Below are 18,114 nucleotides of genomic sequence, written 5' to 3' on the forward strand. Positions count from 1 at the left end.
GACAGTGTCGCCCCGTCCAGCACAGGCCACCCCCCCAATTCCTCGGCCTGCTTTTCTACCGACCATGAGCGCCCCCCCCCCTCTCTCTCTTGCCCAGCTTCAGGGTCAGCCTCGTCCGTTCCCTTCCTGACACCCGGCACACGGGTCTAAAGCCACCACGGCCTTTTCCTGGAAAGGAGAGGCCAAGTGGGGGGGGGTCACCGTCGACCCCAAAACTCCAGATGACCTCGGCCAGCGGTTTCATGGAGGTGTTCAATAGCATAGGGGTCAAGACATTAAAATCTGAGGGATCCTGACAGGCCAGTGTCCAGGCCATGGAGCAGGAGACCCCACTCCCAGCACCAGCCACTGGGCCCTCCCCTCAAAAGATGACTGGGAGCCATTGGAAGACTGTCCCGTCCCAGAGATGGAAAAACCTCCGGAGAAGGACGGGTTGAGGGGGCAGGAGGGGAGAGGCGAAGGCCTCTTTGTGAAACAAGGTAGGATCCCCTTGGGCTTAAAGGAGGCCAGAGTAGGACCACGGTTGAAGAAGCCTTCTTTGGACCCCACGATAGTCAACTTTCATGGACTTGTTCCTAAGATTCCCTTCAGGGGCAAGGTGTTCATGGCTTCTGGGCTCCAAGGGTTCCCGATTCCAGTGTTCTGGATGTTGTCCCTCATGGAGTGAAAATTATGATTGTGCTGCCGGGTTCCTCACATGAGGGAAACAGAAAGAAAGAAAAAAAGAAAGATTTGTCCAGAACTCAGAAAGCAGGATTCAGGAAAAGTCAGGTGCAAATAATAAATGAGCAAATAATAAATCCGGGTTTCACAAAAGAAAATGCAATTGCAAAAATGAAAATCAGTCATACTCACTTTGTTCTATTTGGCTTATTTAGCTAGAAAAAATAGCCTTGCCTTATACGAAGCAACCCAGAAAGAATGGAAACTACGCTATGGCTGGACTTCAGCTCTTCCCCACATTGGATGATATGCCGGCTTAACTGTGTCCGGATTTATCCTTAGGCAATGCAAGATGGCATGATGTTCAGTTCGTCACACGGATCCAACGTAACATCAAGGATTTCGAGGTGGAATCAGCTTTCAGGACAGCAGGTTGCCTACTAAACATCCCAAAAACTACACCAGAAAGAGTCTTGCAAAAGAGTACTTCTGCACGGGCAAACTGCCAGAGGACTGGAAAAAAGCTCTTGGGGTTCCAGTCTTCAAAAAGGGGGCAAAAAGTGGATCCAGGAAACTACAGGCCAAGCAGCTTGACTTAAATACCTGGGAAAATCATGGAAAAAAAATAATCAAGCAGCAGATTTGTGAGCACCTAGAAGACAACAAGGTGATGACTAGAAGCCAGCATGGGCTTGTTAAGAACAGGTCAGGTCATGCCAAACGAATCTTGTTGCCATCTTTGATAAAGTAAATAAATTAGTGGAAACACAGTGGATATAGTCTACTTGGACTTCAGTAAGGCATTGGATAAGGTAGACCACAACCTACTTCTGAGTAAGATAGAACAAAGTGGGATAGGCAACCCAACCAGCAGATCTTCATGGAGGGAAGCACGCAGTGGGGTCCCTTGCGTTTCTTTCTCGGGCCTAGTGCTCTTCTTCAACAACTTCATAAATGACCTGGATGAAGGAGCACTCCTCAGATAGATCCAACATTCAGAAAGATCTAGACATTCAGAAAGATGTAGAGATGATATTTATTTATTTAAAATATTTTTACAGCATCTTTGTCCGGGAAGAATCCAAGGTGCCTTACAACAATCATCTAACATTGGAGGCATTCAAGAGAATTTTAGACAACCACCTGGCAGATATCCTTTGACTTTTATGCCTGGATTGAGCCAGTTGGAGTGGACTTGACAGCTTTATTGGCCGCTTCAAACTTCATTATTTGATGATTCTGTGAGGCCTAAGCATTGCCGAATAGAGAGGGCTTAGTACCTTACAGGATTTGGAGATTATACTTCTGTTAATGTAACCTAACATATCATTGCAGCTCTATTACACTAGGGTGATAGAGAGAGGGAAGGAGGGAGGATTTGGGTTGAATTCATTCTGGTAGCTTCCATCTCATGCTCTGTCGTCCCCTTCTCCTCTTGCCTTCACACTTTAAAAGACCCTGATGTTGGGAAAATGTGAAGGCAAGAGGACATGGGATGATAGAGGATGAGATGGATGGACAGTGTGATCGAAGCCATCAATATTTTTATTTATATATATATGTATATGTATATATATGTGTATATATATTTATTTATTTATTTATTTGATTTTATATATATATATATTCATTTATTCATTTATTCATTTATTTATTTATTTATTTGATTTTTATCCCGCCTATCTGGACCAACGGTCCACCATGAATCTGACCCAACTCTGGGAGGCAGTGGAAGACAGGAGGACCTGGCGTGCTCTGGTCTAGTGGTCCCCAACCTTGGGCCTCCAGATGTTCTTGGACTTTAACTCCCAGAAATCCTGGCCAGCAGAGGCGGTGGTGAAGGCTTCTGGGAGTTGGGGACCATGGGTCTGGTCCATGGGGTCACGAGGAGTCAGACATGACTTAACAACTAAACAAGATGTAAAGGGTTGCCACAGGGAAGATGGCATTGATTTATTCTCCACTGCTCCTGAGGGTAGGACAAGAACCAATCAGTGGAAACTTGTTAGTGGGAGATCCAACATGGAAGTAAGGAGGAACATCCTGATGGTGAGAATCATTAAGCGGTGGAACAACTTGCCTCCTGATGTTGTGGGTGCCTCATCACTGGAGGTTTCCAAGAAGAGATTGGAGAGCCATCTGTCTGAGATCTCCTAGCTTGGGCAGGGGGTTGGGCTAGAAGACCTCCAAGGTCCCTTCCAACCCCACCACTCTTCTATGGACTCAGAAGAGCAGCAACGAAGGAACTAGAAAAGATCATCAAGTGGAAGGAAGCCTGACGGGAAACGAAGGCTAAGATCACCCACTCTCTTGAGTTCCCACACACCCTGTAGGTTGGGCTGCTGAGAAAGCTGACAGGAAATAAACAACTGATTCCTTTGAAATGCGGTAGTGCTGGAGGAGAGCTTGGTGGATATTGTGGCCTGCCAGGAACAGGAGCAAGTGGGGCCCTAGATCAAATGTTGAAACTGAAGATTTACTTTAGGCACCTCATGAGAAAGCAGCTTTCTCTAAAACAGACATAGGCACTCCCAGTTGGAGGAGGAGGAGGAAGGGGGACACAGAGGAGATGATGAGTCCCCTCACACACATACACACATGCCCCTTCTGCTCTGCCTTTCCTATGCGGGCCCTGAATTGAAAAGAGGGGCCTCGGAGGGAAGAACCTCCCTCCCTCTGTTGCCCCCTGTTTTTGTGCCTGTTCGACCCCCATAAGGAGGACCTGGGGAGGGAAGGGAAGGCCTGTGTGTGTGTCTCCCAGGCCCCGTCTTAGCAGGAGGCTTGGATATTGTCCTACAATCAGAGTTTATGAACCCAAAGAGGTGGGTGGTGGAGGCCAAGCACAGCTGGGGGTGCAACTCATGAGGACCAAGGGAAGAAGAGTCCGGCTGGGTCGGCGGACGATGCAAGAAGCCAACAGAAGGTCTGTCTCTCCTCGGCCGCCATTGTGAGCAGCTTACTGTAAGTCTTCATCCCACACACATGTACAAGCAGGTGCCCTTGGAGTGCCTCAACCTCCCCAAACTCACTTGCCGGAAACGTTCCCTTCCTCCGAGGCGGAGGGGCGGACGGTCCGTGGGTGAGGGGTGTCCCTTTTGTCAAGGGACTATGGGGAGGGGAGCCCCACCTTGGGAGGGCCCTTTCTCCAGGGCCCTTTCCTTCACGGGTTGGGGGCTGCGGGAGGGGAAGGGAGGAGGAGGAGGACGGCTGGATAGCAGGGGGGAGCCCCCCACTCAGGCGCAATTTTGTCTCCTTCCCCCGACCCACCTAGAGTGGAGAGCCCTAGCATTCAACCAGGGAGCTTCTTGGGGGGCACCCAGAGGCTTCCTTCCCTCTTCCCATCTAGGTACCCAAACGTCCCACCCCCGCCCCACCCCACATGGCCAAAAGGTCCATAAAGGCTACCCTTGTGTGCAGGGGGGAGAGAGGGGTGTGTGCGATGCATTTGATGGCCCCTCCTGGGCACATGTCCGGGAGGGGGGAAACCAAAAGAAGCAGCTCCCCCTCCCTCCCATTTCTCCCCCACCCACGGTCTCCCAGCGCATTCACAGGATGGGGGGAGGAAGAGGAGGTGCATGACACCCCGTCCCCACTGTGGATCCCCTTCAATGGAGGGGGGGACAAGACCCTTTCTGCCCCCCTCCAGCCCCCCTCCTTCTTCGTCTTCCTCCTCCTCCTCGGTGCTTCACTTGCAAATCCTTGGTCAGGATCACTTCCTCAGTGTGTCATCCAGCAGAGCTATTTCGAGTGGTCCGGGACCTTCTTCAACCTAATGGTTCAGTGGAGGTCCTGGACTCCTCAGTGGCTCGCTGTAATGAATTTGCTACACACTTTGAGGGAAAAATTGCTCAGATTCGCAAAGAGTTGGACTCCACAGTGCTCCAGACTTATGTCATAATTTATTGGATGAGTTCCAGTTGTTGCGACCTGAGGATGTGGACAGGGTGCTTGGATCGATTCGTGTCACCACTACACAACTCGACCCTTGCTCATCATGGCTAATAAAGAAATCTGCCAGGGGAGTTCGCACCTGGATCCTGGAGGTCATCAACTCCTCGTTAAGAGAGGGAGTGGTCCCTGCCCCATTAAAGGAGGTGTTGATTTGCCCACTCCTAAAAACCCTAATCTGGACCCAGGTCTAGTGAGCAACTATCGACAAATAGCAAACCTCCCTTTTCTGGGGAAGGTGTTAGAACGTGTGGTGGCTGAGCACCTCCAGACTCTCCTGGATGAAACGGATTATCTAGATCCATTTCAATCGGGTTTCAGGCCAGGTTATGGGATGGAAACTGCCTTGGTCGCCCTGTTTGACGACCTTTGCCGGGAGAAAGACAGGGGCAATGCATCCCTGTTGATTCTCCCGGACCTCTCAGTGGCTTTCGACACCATCGACCATGGTGTCCTTCTGGACAGATTGGCTGGGATGGGAATCGGAGGCACTGTTTTACAGTGGTTCCGCTCCTACCTGGCTGATCGAGTCCAGAAGGTGGTGCTGGGGGACAGTAGCTCTGATCCATGGCGGTTGTGTCATGGGGTTCCTCAGGGCTCTATACTGTCCCCTATGCTGTTCAATATCTACATGAAGCCATTGGGGGAGGTCGTTAGGAGGTTTGGGCTGAGGAGTCAGCAATATGCTGATGACACCCAGTTCTACCTCTCATTCTCTACCAATCCAAGTGTGGCAGTCACTGTTGTGAACTCGTGCCTGGACTCGATAATGGTCTGGATGAGGGTCAATAAACTGAGGCTCAATCCAGACAAGTCAGAAGTGCTGCTGGTAGGTGCTCCGCCAGATAGGTTAAAGGGCCATTTCCCTGCTTTAGACGGGATTACACTCCCCCTAAAGGATAGGGTCCGCAGCTTGGGGGTGCTCCTTGACCCCAGTCTGACCTTGGAAGCCCAGGTGGACTCGGTGTCCAGGGGTGCTTTCTTACAGCTGCGGATAATATATAAACTTCGCCCTTACCTGGATGAGCGGAGCCTGGCAGCAGTCACTCATGCACTGTTAACAACCAGACTGGACTACTGCAATGCGCTATACGTGGGGCAGCCTTTGAAGACGGTCCAGTGACTGCAACTGGCACAGAACCGGGCTGCGCGGCTGGTAAGTGGTGCCGCCGCATGGACTCATATCACGTCTGTTCTGAAAAATTTACACTGGCTGCCGGTTGCTGCTCGGGCCCAATTCAAAGTGCTTTGACATATAAAGCCCTAAACGGCTTAGGACCTGGTTACCTAAAGCAGTGGTTTTTAACCTTTTTGAAAGAAACGCCCCCTTGAGCCATTGAGGAAGTTATCACCGCCCCCCTCCCCGCGGTGATGATATCTTTCTTATTTATTTATTTATTTATTTATTTATTTATTTATTTATTTATTTATTTATTTATTTATTTATTTATGACACTTAAATCCAATGACCCTTGAAAACAAAATTCAATTCTAAGAAAATGAAATGCCCCAAAAACATTTAATGATTTAGTTGCAAGCGAATTTTAAGACGCAAAAAGAAATATAAAAAGGGCATAAAAACAAACCACAATGCAGGAACTAAAAATTTCAAGACAAAAACTCTGAAACTAAATTAAGATTGGAGGAAAATATATATTCATGCACACTGTAAAAAGGCTGCAGCCATCTTAACAGGTTTGGCTTCCTCCAGGGCCCCCCTACCGCCCCCCCTTCTGCTCCAGCGCCCCCACACCGCCCCTTTTCGTTCTATCGCCCCCCTGAAAAATGAAATCGCCCCCTGGGGGGCATTATTGCCCACGTTAAGAACCACTGACCTAAAGGACTGCCTTCTTCCATATGAGCCTGCCAGTCCTCTAAGATCAGACCAGGAGTCTGTTCTGAAGGTGCCATCCCTGAAAGAGGTGAGGGGGGTCGCATGTCAAAATAGGGCCTTCTCGGTTGTGGCCCCCCAACTTTGGAATGCCCTCCCTATAGAGATCCGCCTGGCTCCAACACTCTTGCCATTTTAATTAAACAGTATTCTCTAGCTGGCCACATGAGCAGCAGGACTTATTAGTATTCATGTTTTAAGAATTGTTTTAATATAGGATATTTTATATTGTCTATTTTAATGTTTTTAAGTTTTAATGTTGTACGCCGCCCAGAAGCCAATGGTAATGGTGCAGCTAAAAATATTGTAAATAATATTGTAAATATAATCTCTCTGTGTCTTTCTCTCTCTCTCTCTGTCTCGTTTGTGTGTGTTTGTGTGTTTGTGTCCAAGGGGGGAAAGTCCCTCTTTTCACACACACCCCAGCCTTTTGGCTCTGGGCAAAGCTCTTCCCCCACCCACCGTCCGTCAATCATCCCTCCCTCCATCCCCCTCCTCTTTCCGCCATCTCACCTGGGATTGGGAGGGGGGGTTCCTAGGAGGGAGGGGGCTGGAGGAGGAGATGGGGTGGTGGGGAGATTATCCCCTCCTGTGGCGGGGGGGACGGCGGTGCTCTCTTCCCTGCAACCGGAGTTGGGTGCAAACGGTCCCCCCCCCCGGGCGAGGCTTTGCACGGACGCCTTGGCAGGCTCTCCTCCTCTCCTCCTCCTCCGGCGTGGGGGGGGGGGGAACGACGACGACGAAGATCTTCAGGGGAGGGGCGGGACGGGTGGTGTGTGTGTGTGTGTGGGGGGGTCCCTCCAAGGCCCTGGAGGCAGCGAGCGGGGTGGGGGGTAGGGAGGGTCCTGGGTGTTCCCGAGGTCAGAGACCCCCCCCAGCATCCCACCCCCGCCCATCCCCCTCCTCCTGCTGCTCCTGGGGGGGGGGTTGTCCAAAGGGAGGGGGCCTCGGGGGGCCGCTGCCAGGGGGTGGGAGATAGAGAGGGAGGGAGACCCTTCGGAGTCCCCAAGGGGAGTGGCTGTGAGGCATTGCAGGCTTGGCGGGGGTGTGTGTGAGCCCACTATTCAGGGGGAGGGGGAGAGGGAGGGAGGACCGGAAGCAGAAGGAAGGAGGGGGCCACCTCAACGCCCCCCCCCAAAGGCACAAACCTGCCTGCCTGTTTCTAGCCCTCTCTGCCCACCTCCTGGTTTGTGTAACAGGGACCGCATCTCCCAGGCACTCCCCCCCCCCCGTCGCTTCCCTGATCCCCCCCCAGGGTCTCCCCCTCCCTCCCTCCCTCCCTCCCTGTTTGGCCTCCTCTTTCTTCCCCCCCCCCCCACTCCACCCCACCCGGGTCTCCCTGGTCTTTTCACACCCTGGGCAGGAGGATCAGCACTTGGTCAAAAGCTTTGCTGAAGTCAATCAATCAATCAATCAATCAATCAGTCAAAACCTTTATTGGCATTAAAATAATAATTCCACTACGATAAGCAAAATATGGTCAAGTTACGTCAAGGCTCCTTGAAGCAGTCAGCCTAGTTTATTACAGGAGCAAGATATTCAGCTTACATGCTCTGTTAAATCCGGTTGTTTATGATACCTGCCAGAAAGGACACCTAAGGGAAATCTGGTCAGCGTAAATGTCCAGTGCCACAGAGGATTAATGAGACTGGTGAAATAATTGCCACCAGTTACAGACGAAGGGGGAAACCGGTAAAAACGAGGACAGCAAATTAAATTCAAACTAGCTGCCAGAGTCCGAAGTTCAATATCCCGAATTCTTTGGTGGATAATACGGTTTCTCCACAATGGAGTTCAGCTTAATACCTGTGGGAGTGATTTTAGAGTTAATAAGAGAGTATCATGTGGAGGAAAAGGGATCAATAAATCAGTCGTGGAAGACAGGAGGGCCTGGCGTGCTCTGGTCCATGGGGTCACGAAGAGTCAGAAATGACTAAATGACGAATAAATCAGCCAAAAGGGATTGAAAAGATTTCTAAAGTGTACATGTGTGGGGGTGCCATTCCCAAGGTTGCTAAGCCACATGGGTGTTGTGGTGTAGAGAAAACGTTGGGCGCCAATTGTTGGGTTCAGGCAATGAGCAGGCTGATGGGCTTTGTGGTGATCACCAGATAATAGGATAGCAAACAGTCTCTTAGCAATAGATTAAGGGAATCAGCCACACGCGCACACCGATGGGTGTCTGCCAGCAGTTCTCCTGGTGGGCAAGTCATCAAGGAAGCAGAATGAGAAGTCTTCTCCGTTCTCGCTCGCTCGCTCGCTCGCTGCCCCCAGGAGACTGTCCTTTTATTAACATTATAAGGCCACAGGTAGTGACAGCATTACAGGTAGTAGACGGGGTTCAGATAGGACAACGGTTACATTAGGGTTGGTCTGGGGAAAGGCAATTAGTCAAGCCCTCTGACTGGCCTAAGGAAAGGCCTCTATGGCAAGCTCTCTAGGATGATGATGAAGAGGAGGAATGGTAGCAGCTCCAGCCTCCTCAGAAGCAGCCACAGGATGCTAGGAGAGTTTTCTCTACACTACAACACACATGTCGCTTAGCGCTGGCTTCTATTATGACTGCCTTGTTTCCTAGGTGCTTGCACAATGGTTGCTTTATGATCTATTCCAGAATTTTATCTGGGATTGATGTCAGGCTGACTGGCCTGTAGTTCCCTAGGTTCCTTTTTTTCTTGCCTTTTTTTTGAAGATGGGTACATTAGCCCTCCTCTAAACTTCTGGCACCTCCTCTCTTTCCCATGATTTCAAGAAAACACAGTAATGGAGAGCAGTTCTGAGAGTTCTTCAGCCAGCTCCACCAGTCCTCTCGGATGCAGTTCATCCAGCCCTGGAGATTTGAACTCGTTCAAAGTGGTAAGGTATTTCTTCCTATTGGTTTATCAATCTCCAGTTGCAATCCTGCCCCACCTTAAACTTCCAAATTGTTTGGAGTTTCATAGTCTGTCTTAATGGGAAAAGACTGAAATAAAATACAGTGGTGCTCCACATAGCAACGATAATCCGTGCAGCAAAAATCGCTGTAAAGCAATTTCGTTGCTATGCGGTTTTAAAAATCCCATACGAATGCATTGAAACCCCTTCAATGCATTCCTATGGGCTTTAAAACTCACCTTTAAGCGAAAATTGTCCATACGGTGGCCATTTTCGCTGCCTGGTAAGTGAGGAATCCGGGCGAAAACACAGCGGGCGGCCATTTTATTTACCCAGTGGCCATTTTGGAACCGCCAATCAACTGTTGGAAAATCATCGCTATGCGATGATTGGTAAGCGAAACTGAGTGGTCCTCACCCGACCAGATAGGTGGGATATAAATAAAATAAATAAATAAAAATTAATAAATAAATAAATACCGATCATCGCAAAGCAATTTTTTTCCATCTAAAACATTGCAATGCGATCGCTTTTGCAATCACAAAATCTTCATCAATATGCGGATTCGTCGTTAAACGGGGTGCGCGTTAAGCGAAGCACCACTGTACATTTTTCCAGTAGTAAATCTTATGTACAGCAAGGAAGTAAAATTCTTGCAACTGGAAAGTATGAAAATAATTTGTATGTTATGTCTGAAAGAAAGACTATCCGAAATGTTTATAATAAGCCACAGCATAACGAGTGTGTGCATTTACTTCACAGACTGTTAAGTCATGCCAATTTTGGGGTTGTGAACAAAATATGTTTGTGTGTGTCAAATCTGTGTCCCAAGTCTTGCCAGACATACAGTATTTAGATTGCAGTGTATGCAAGAGAAGTAAATAAAATGTCTCCTATAATTAAGAAAAGTTCAAGAGTGTCCAACAGACCTCTTCAACTTCAACCAATCAGCAGATCTGGTTGGATCTTTATCTGCCACCAAAGGCCAGAAAAAGTGGCTGTTAGTTCTGGTGGATGATTTTTCCAGATAAGTTGCAACTCCTAGGGTTACAAACTTTTAAAAGGATAATGATACAGGTGATTTTGAAAATGTAACATTTCATCAGTCAGTAATAGGGTTGTTTTATTTCTCAGTTTGGACATGCTGTGATATTGCTGCAAGTGTAAATATCCTTAGCTAAAAGTGTGTACTTTTCTTTCTTTTCTTGAATTTATACCCCGCCCCTCTAGACAAAGTCTACTTGGGGCAGCTTACATGAGTGCTAAAACAAGATAAAATAAAATACAGTACATAGTAAAAACCTAATAGCCAGTGTCTATATTCGTAACTACATTATCAAGATAGGAATAGTTAAGAAACAGCAGCAGAAATTAAGTTAATGGACTGGAGGGAAGGCCTGCCTAAAGAGCCAAGTTTTTAAATGGCTTTAAAAAACACCCAGCGAGGGAGCCAGGCAGATTTCCATGGGGGGCGTATTCCACAGCCGAGGGGCCACTACTGAGAAGGCCCGTTTTCTTGTTCTTTCCTTCCGGGCCTCTCTCGGCGTAAGGCCCCTCACCCGTCCCTGCTGGCTTTGTCGAGTGATTCGGGTAGACCTGGGTGGGGGAAGGCGATCTGCCAGGTATCGAGGTCCCAAACAGCTTAGGGCTTTATACGTCATCATCAATACTTTGAAATTAATGCGTAAATAAATGGGCAACCAATGCAAAGCAGCCAGGGTGGGGGAGATATGCTGATACAGTGGTGCTCCGCATAGCGACAATAATCCGTTCCGAAAAAATCATTGCTATACGGATTTGTCGCTATGTGGGGCAACAAAGCCCATAGGAACACATTAAAACATGGTCTCGCCCAGAGACCTTTGGGTAGAGTGGGCGGCATATAAATCAAATAAATAAATAAATAATGCATTTCTATGGGGGGGGAACTCACTGTTCTACAAAAATCCTCCATGTGGCTGCCATTTTCGCTGCCCGGTAAGCGAGGAAAGGGCGCGAAAACACTGTGGGCGGCCATTTTATTTACCCAGCGGCCATTTTGGAACCGCCGATCAGCTGTTCTAAAAAGATCGCTATGCGATAAACGGTAAGTGAAACAGCTTAGCGATCATCGCAAAGCGATTTTTTACTATTTAAAACATTGTTATGCGATTGCTTTTGCGATCGCAAAAAACACATCGCTATGCGGATTCGTCGTTAAACGTATCGCTCATTATGCGGGGCACCACTGTATTTTCTCACCCCACTAAGAAGACTGGCTGCTGCATTTTGCACCATTTGAAGTTTTCGCAGAATTTTGCCCAAGCAAGGATAATGTTGCTGATCTATTTACGTACTAAGCCACTTCCTATAGAAAGATGGGGGTCATTGTCTAGCAGAACTGGAATGCCCCGTTCTTAATTTACTGAGAAATACAGTAAATAAAGTCTTGAACATGCTCACGTAGGAAAGCCTGAGGAACAAACTGCATGTAGGTCAGCCAAACACCTGAAGCTGATTCACTGGGAAAGTTTGAGGCTGCTGTAGCCAGGGGCAGGCGCCTGCGACTGTAGTGGCTGAAGTTTGTATAAAAAGCAGCTGAGGCAGAGCAGTTCATTGCTGCACCTTTGCTTAAGGGCGGTCAGGCTGACAGTGGGTTCATGAGTCACCAGCCATTATATGTGATGTATATGCCATTATGGTGAAGTTAAGCTATTTAAGTTAAATGTTTAACTACAAAGTATTTTTCTTGTTAAATTTGCCTGTCATATGTTTTTGTATCCTGAGAGAAAGACAGAGTTTCTGTCAAGTCTCTCTCATTCTCTCCAGAGGGCAACATCTATGCCTCCATCTCTTTTTCTAGAAGCTCCCACTGTTCTTGGACTCCTTTTCTTGTTAGGATCTCCTGCCATGGGACCTTCCTTATCCTTGTTCTGAGATTATTACAGTTGGCTTTTTAAAATATCCAGCAGACCTCTGTGGCTACATTCTGCTTTCATTTTCTTTGAAATTAAGAATTCTAGAAGTACAGTGGTGCCTCGCATAGCGAGGTTAATCTGTTCCGGATTAACCTTCGCTATGGCGAAGCATCGCTGAACAGATCAAGAAAACCCATAGGAACGCAAATGGGCCGAAAACTTACAGTACTGTTCAGCGATGCTTCCTATGGCCGGCAGCCATTTTCGCGCCCTCGTTAAGCGAGGGGAGGGCGCGAAAACGCTGCGCGCGGCCATTTCGGGGCTTCCAGCGGCCATTTTGAAGTCGCCGAACAGCTGATCCGCGGGTCGCAAAGCGAAGGTCGGTAAGCGAAACGCTTACCGATCTTCGCTATGCGATTTTCGCCCTATCTAGCCATCGGTATGCGATCGCATTTGCGATTGCTAGAACAGCCTCGTTATGCGGATTCGTCGTTCTACGGTGCACTCGGTAAGCGAGGCACCACTGTACAGGGTCACTCTCACCTAGAATTCCCCTTGCCACCACTCCCCCCACCATGTCATCTCTGTTAGGTCAGTATCGGGTCAAGAATAACAACTCCTCTAGTTTCTTTCTTCACTTTTTGTAGGAGAAAATGATCAGCCACACAAGCCATGAATTTCTTGGAAGGCCCATACCTGGCAGAATTTTCCTCCCAGCATATATCTGGATAATTGAATTCATCACTGCTACATCGTGTCTCTTTGAAATCCCTGCAGTTTGTTTTTCAAAACTTTTGTTAGCTTCCTCTTTTGGATTGGGTGGTCGGGCGTAGACTCCAACTACCAATTTCCTTTTGTATTTTTGCTCCAACTCGATTGATCCAAATTCTCTTGATGGGACAGCCAATCTCCTCCTCCTGTATTTCTGTGCAGGAATGTGTATTTTTTTTTACATATCCTGCCACTCCACCTCCCTTTTTATTCTCTCTGTTCTTTTTGATCATTTTATATTGCTCAGTCGCTGGATTCCAGTCATGGGAGTCATCCAGCCAAATCTGCTTTATTCCTATCAAGTTATGCTTACCCCCATCAATTAAATTTTCAAGTTCTTCTTGTTTGTTTCCCATACTCCTGGCATTCATATACTCTGTGCTTGCATTTATTATGATTGTCATTGCCAGCACCAAGATCCCCTAAAGCAGTGTTCCCCAGTGTTTTCACTAGTGCGGACCGGGGGAGTCTCTTAGGGAGGTGGGGCAGCCCTTCGCGCTTGCCTTCTTTGATGCACATGCACAGTGGTTGGAGAGTGCACGTGCCATAGGCGCGCACACGTTCCCTCATTGCTTCACGCGTGCGCAGGAGTGCCTGCACACCCCTGCGGCCACCCCTCCTGCGCGCTGATGCATGCTTGAAGGGGTGAGGGAGTGTGTGCCGCCGCTGGCGGAGGCCGGTGAGTCTTTTATTTTATTTCCCTCCCCACAGCTCCTTTGCACCCACAGGGGCTTGCGGGAAAGGGTGAGGGAGGACTCATGCCAGCGCTGGCACGTGCACGCGCAAAGCAGCTGTGGGGAGGGGAGTGCGTGCGGGGGGCGGGGAAAGTCTGGGCGGCCTGGTTGGGCTCAAGCCAGGGACCAGCAATGGGCCGTGGACCAGTCATTGACGACCTCCGCCTTAAAGGATTCTTGATGGTCGAACAGAGAGGGTCTAATTAGCTGAGCAGAGTCCAGGTAACCCAGCCAGGACGTGACACAAACCCCTTTCCACAAGTCTGTTCTACGAAGTAATTTGAGAGAAAAAACAAAGATAAAATTATGAGCTTTGGCGTCTGCCAGGACGAACAAAGCTCAGGCAAAAAGGACTCTAGTAGCACTCTGTGGCCCTTCTATTACTCTAGAAGCAGGCTCAGCAGATTTGCTGTTCAAGAGACCCAATTTAGGATTTTAAGAATAATTGTTTTATTAGAAAAATAAATAAATGTAGAGAGATTCAGTTTGTTGCATAAGCAAAGCATCAGTTACATTTCCGTAAGATATTGCAGTTAGAATCTTAACAAATTCCATCTAGCAAAAATGAAAAAAAAAATCTAAAAAGCTGTTTGGAAGGCAGGCAAGGGTTAGCCCCCTCCTCTATTCTTTCTCTCTCCTACATCTTAGTGCAAAAAGCACTAAAAACTGGCATCTGAATCCTCCATTCTAATTCTCCATTCTAAGTTGAAGAATGAATGAATGAATGAATGAATGAATGAATGAATGAATGAATGAATGAATGAATGAATGAATGAATGAATGAATGAATGAATGAATGAATAATTCTGCCCACATCCTCCATTTTCTTCCTTATTGGCACGGCCCTACTTCTTCATTGTTTCGAGATGTTAACCAATAGGCGGAAAGGACAGTCTCTTCTCATCACGCCTCTGTTTCCCATGAGAAGTACAGGTGTTGTTTTCCCGTCTCCTCTTTTCGGGTCTTGATCCAAACAAGGATGTTGTGTCTTGACTCCTTATCATCTCAGGACAAGGCTGCTTACATGGAACTTTCCATTCACCTCGTGGAGAAAACATTCTCATCGCACAAAATCATGCTAACACAGAACCAATATGGATTCTTTCTACATCTTTCTATAACTACATATCCCATTCATAATTCACATTTTAACCTTAACAATCTATACCTTGATAATGGTTATTATGATTATCGTTGTGTTTATTATTGTGATTATTAATGTTCATGTTATTATTGTTGTCCTTTTGATGAGTTTGGTCCATTCCTCTTATTATGTGTAAGGCTTCATCTACCCTTAACTCTGTGCTTGCTTCTCCCTCCTTCCCATTCAGTTCAAAGCCCTCCTGATGAAGTTCTTCATGCTGTGGGCAAGCACATGCTCCCCAGTCCTTGTGAGTTGCAATACGTCTCTTGCTAGCAGTCCTGCTTCCAGGAAGCTTAGCCCATGGTCCCAAAAACCAAATCTCTTTCGTCGACACCACCTTCGTATCCAATCTTCCTTTCTCTTTTGATTTTTGTAGGAGGCAAGAAAAAGCTCTCTGGGCCCCAAAATCCTTGAGTTTCCTTTCCAGAGCTTCAAAGTCAGACGTGATTTCTTGGTAGCTCCTCTTGGCTGTGTCGTTTGTTTTCACGTGGACAAGAAGAAAGGAATATATATCTGTAGGTGTTATGAGTGACGCCAATCCTTTCATCCACACCCCTTATCCGTCCTCCAGGGAGACAGCATACCTGGTGAGTCCATGGATCCTCCTGGCATATTTCGGTGTCAATTCCATGTAGCAGGGAGTCCCCTACTACAACTACTCTCCTCTTCTTTTATTTATAGGGTGTAGGTTCATTGACTGTATTCTGCTGCGCTTCAGCCCTAGGAAACTCTCTCTCCTCTGGGGGGTGACTCTCACTGCGAAAAGTGAGGTTCGCAGCTTGAGATTCATCTGGCGCCAACGCTGATGACATTTTGGCAACAAGTCAAAACATTCCTGCTCCAAAAGGCTTTTAATTGAAATAATATCAACTGTGGGTCCTGATAGCAATTTTTAGAGTATATATTTTAATTGTATTTTAATTGTTGAATTTTAATTGTTGTAAGCCACCTAGAAACCATTGGGTAGTGTGGGCGGCATATGAGTTAAATAAATAAAGCAAAAATGCAATGCAATGTGGGGGGTGGGAAAGAGGTGGTTCAGCTCTCACCCCCAAACACGAGACCCCTCCCAAACTGTTGCACAGTCATAAACCAGAAATGCAATGCAACAGCATATGCTCCAAAGGGAAATGGGATCGGAAATCCCAAAGATCTGGAATGTGGTTTTTTTTGGGGGGGGGGAGGAGGACATCCAGACACTCCAAATAATACACTTTTCGCTGCCCGTCTTCACTCAGAAGCTCCCACCAGTGGATGTTCTGCCATGTCTTAAGAGGGCCGGTCTCCTCTTGGGTAAGCATGGAGTAGGGAGGCTGTGGCATGAACGTGACTTCCTGCTCTGGGAGGACCCCTTTGCACCTTCACCCACTGGATGTTGAGCAAGTGGTGTTGCTGGTGTCGGGGGGGGGACCAATTACACTACTCTGCTTTTGTTACACCATTCTGTGGAGTGAGAGGGTGCCAGCTTTCATCATATTGAAGGAGACTAGGAGTCAATGAGAATGAGAGAAAATGAAGTCAGGTTTTCAAAGTGAAAAGAGTTGAAGACATGGGGATGTGGAAAATGCTGAGAAGCTGTTTTTCCTAATTTACTGCCAGGCTGGTACAGAGTGAATCCTGATAAGAATGCAAAGTCGAAGAGGCCTCAGTGCGGAGACCCAACAAATTCCTGTCTAATTGGAATGGAGATAACCCAGCCTCCATCTCCACCAGCATTGGAGGCGGAGGGAACCGTTACACCTCTTTGAGGCAATTGGTTTACAGCCATGAAGAAGGAGGTCTGAGGAATGTAGAAAAATGAACGATGGGTTGTGTTTGAGGGACACTCTTTTCCTAAGAGAAGATCCTGATGGTTTGCGTTATGTAGCTGAATGGAAAAAGAAGGTAGCATGGTAAGAAAAGGAGGTGGGGCTAACTCTCCCTAGCTTCTTTTTTTGATATTTATTGTTTTAATGGGAAGTAGATGTATTTAACTATGGTAATCCTTTGAACATGTCTTTATGCTGTGCTTAAGCAAACAGTTTCTGTGAAATTATATGTTCTTAATTTAATTGTCAGCCATTTGCTGATGACTTCATTCCCATTGTTAGCCTTTGGCCTTTGTGTGTGTGTGTGTGAGTGAGTGAGAGAGATTGTGCATTGGTCAGTCACTCTGGAGGGAAGGAAACCTGTACAGCCCATGGACAAGGGAGGAGAGTGCCTTGGCTCTCGCACACTCTCCACAACACGGGCTTCCTTCACAACTGAACCAGATGTACACTTTGCACCATCACCCACAGTTAAGAGCCTTTTGGGCAGAATTGCCAAAGTGGGGGTCGTGTCAGGGCCTGGGGGCTGAATATTCTCATAATGCCATCTGGATCCCGTCCTTTTGAAGAATGCTCTCACATAAACCGAATCTGGATGCTCTTTAGAACCCCAGGCACCAAAAACTCCTCTGGGGCTCATCGTGAGAAGGCAGGGAAAGACCCTCGTGCTGGGAAAGGAGGAAAGGCAGCAGGAGAAGAGGAGGACCCAATACGAGACAGACGGACTCCCTATTTTGTAATTTGAGTTTCGTTTTGGTCCCCTCTCCCCCGGGAGATCAGGAATGGCCCCTCCTCTGTCACTCTTCCGAAAAAAGGCTAAAGACCTCCGTCTCTTCAGGCAGGCTTTTGGCAATTACAAGTGAATCCGTGAACCCCATTTTACCAGATAATTTTAATCTTTTCCATGTTTTCATGTTTTAACCTATTTAAAATTATATTTGAAATAGGTGTTTCAAATTATATACTGTTTAATTTAACTTATTGTGCCCTTATATGGTCCCCCTTCCCCAAGAAGGCAAAGGGCGGGGGGGGGCTCTAAAGAGCTACGAAGGGGGTAGAGAGGCCCCCACCTTGCTTGACCGGAAGCGGACGCCCCCCCAACTCCTCCCACGGATCTTGGAAAGGAAGATGGTGCGGGGGGGGAGTCCCCCCTGGTCTTCTCTCCCCCCACACTTCTTCTCAAGTCAAAACCTGGGGTTTCCCCCCCACACTCCTCAAAGGGCCCCTCTTCTGTCTCTTCTCCTGCTGCCCTTCTGGTCCCCCTTTCCCCAAGAAGACAAAGGGGGAGGGGCTGTTAATTATTCTTATTAATTATTACCTCTCCCCCCAATAGGTTCGCTGCAGCTTCACTCTCCCTCTTACCCCCCCTCCTCGCCTCTGTTCA

At 47.7% G+C, this 18,114-nt stretch overlaps 1 protein-coding gene across 1 annotated transcript in view; it reads left to right on the plus strand.

The window, feature by feature from the left end:
- The first annotated feature begins 8,072 nt into the window (after positions 1-8,072).
- Positions 8,073-18,114, plus strand: part of LOC144587214 (uncharacterized) — a 97,283-nt gene continuing 87,241 nt past the window's right edge. Inside the window, exons 1-3 of the mRNA XM_078387060.1 lie at positions 8,073-9,358; positions 15,299-15,509; positions 16,522-16,814. The gene's annotated coding sequence lies outside the window, so the exon portion shown is untranslated. The remainder of the gene's footprint in view (positions 9,359-15,298; positions 15,510-16,521; positions 16,815-18,114) is intronic.

The sequence above is a fragment of the Pogona vitticeps genome, chromosome 2, assembly GCF_051106095.1.
Source record: "Pogona vitticeps strain Pit_001003342236 chromosome 2, PviZW2.1, whole genome shotgun sequence".
Taxonomy (NCBI): Eukaryota; Metazoa; Chordata; class Lepidosauria; order Squamata; family Agamidae; genus Pogona; species Pogona vitticeps.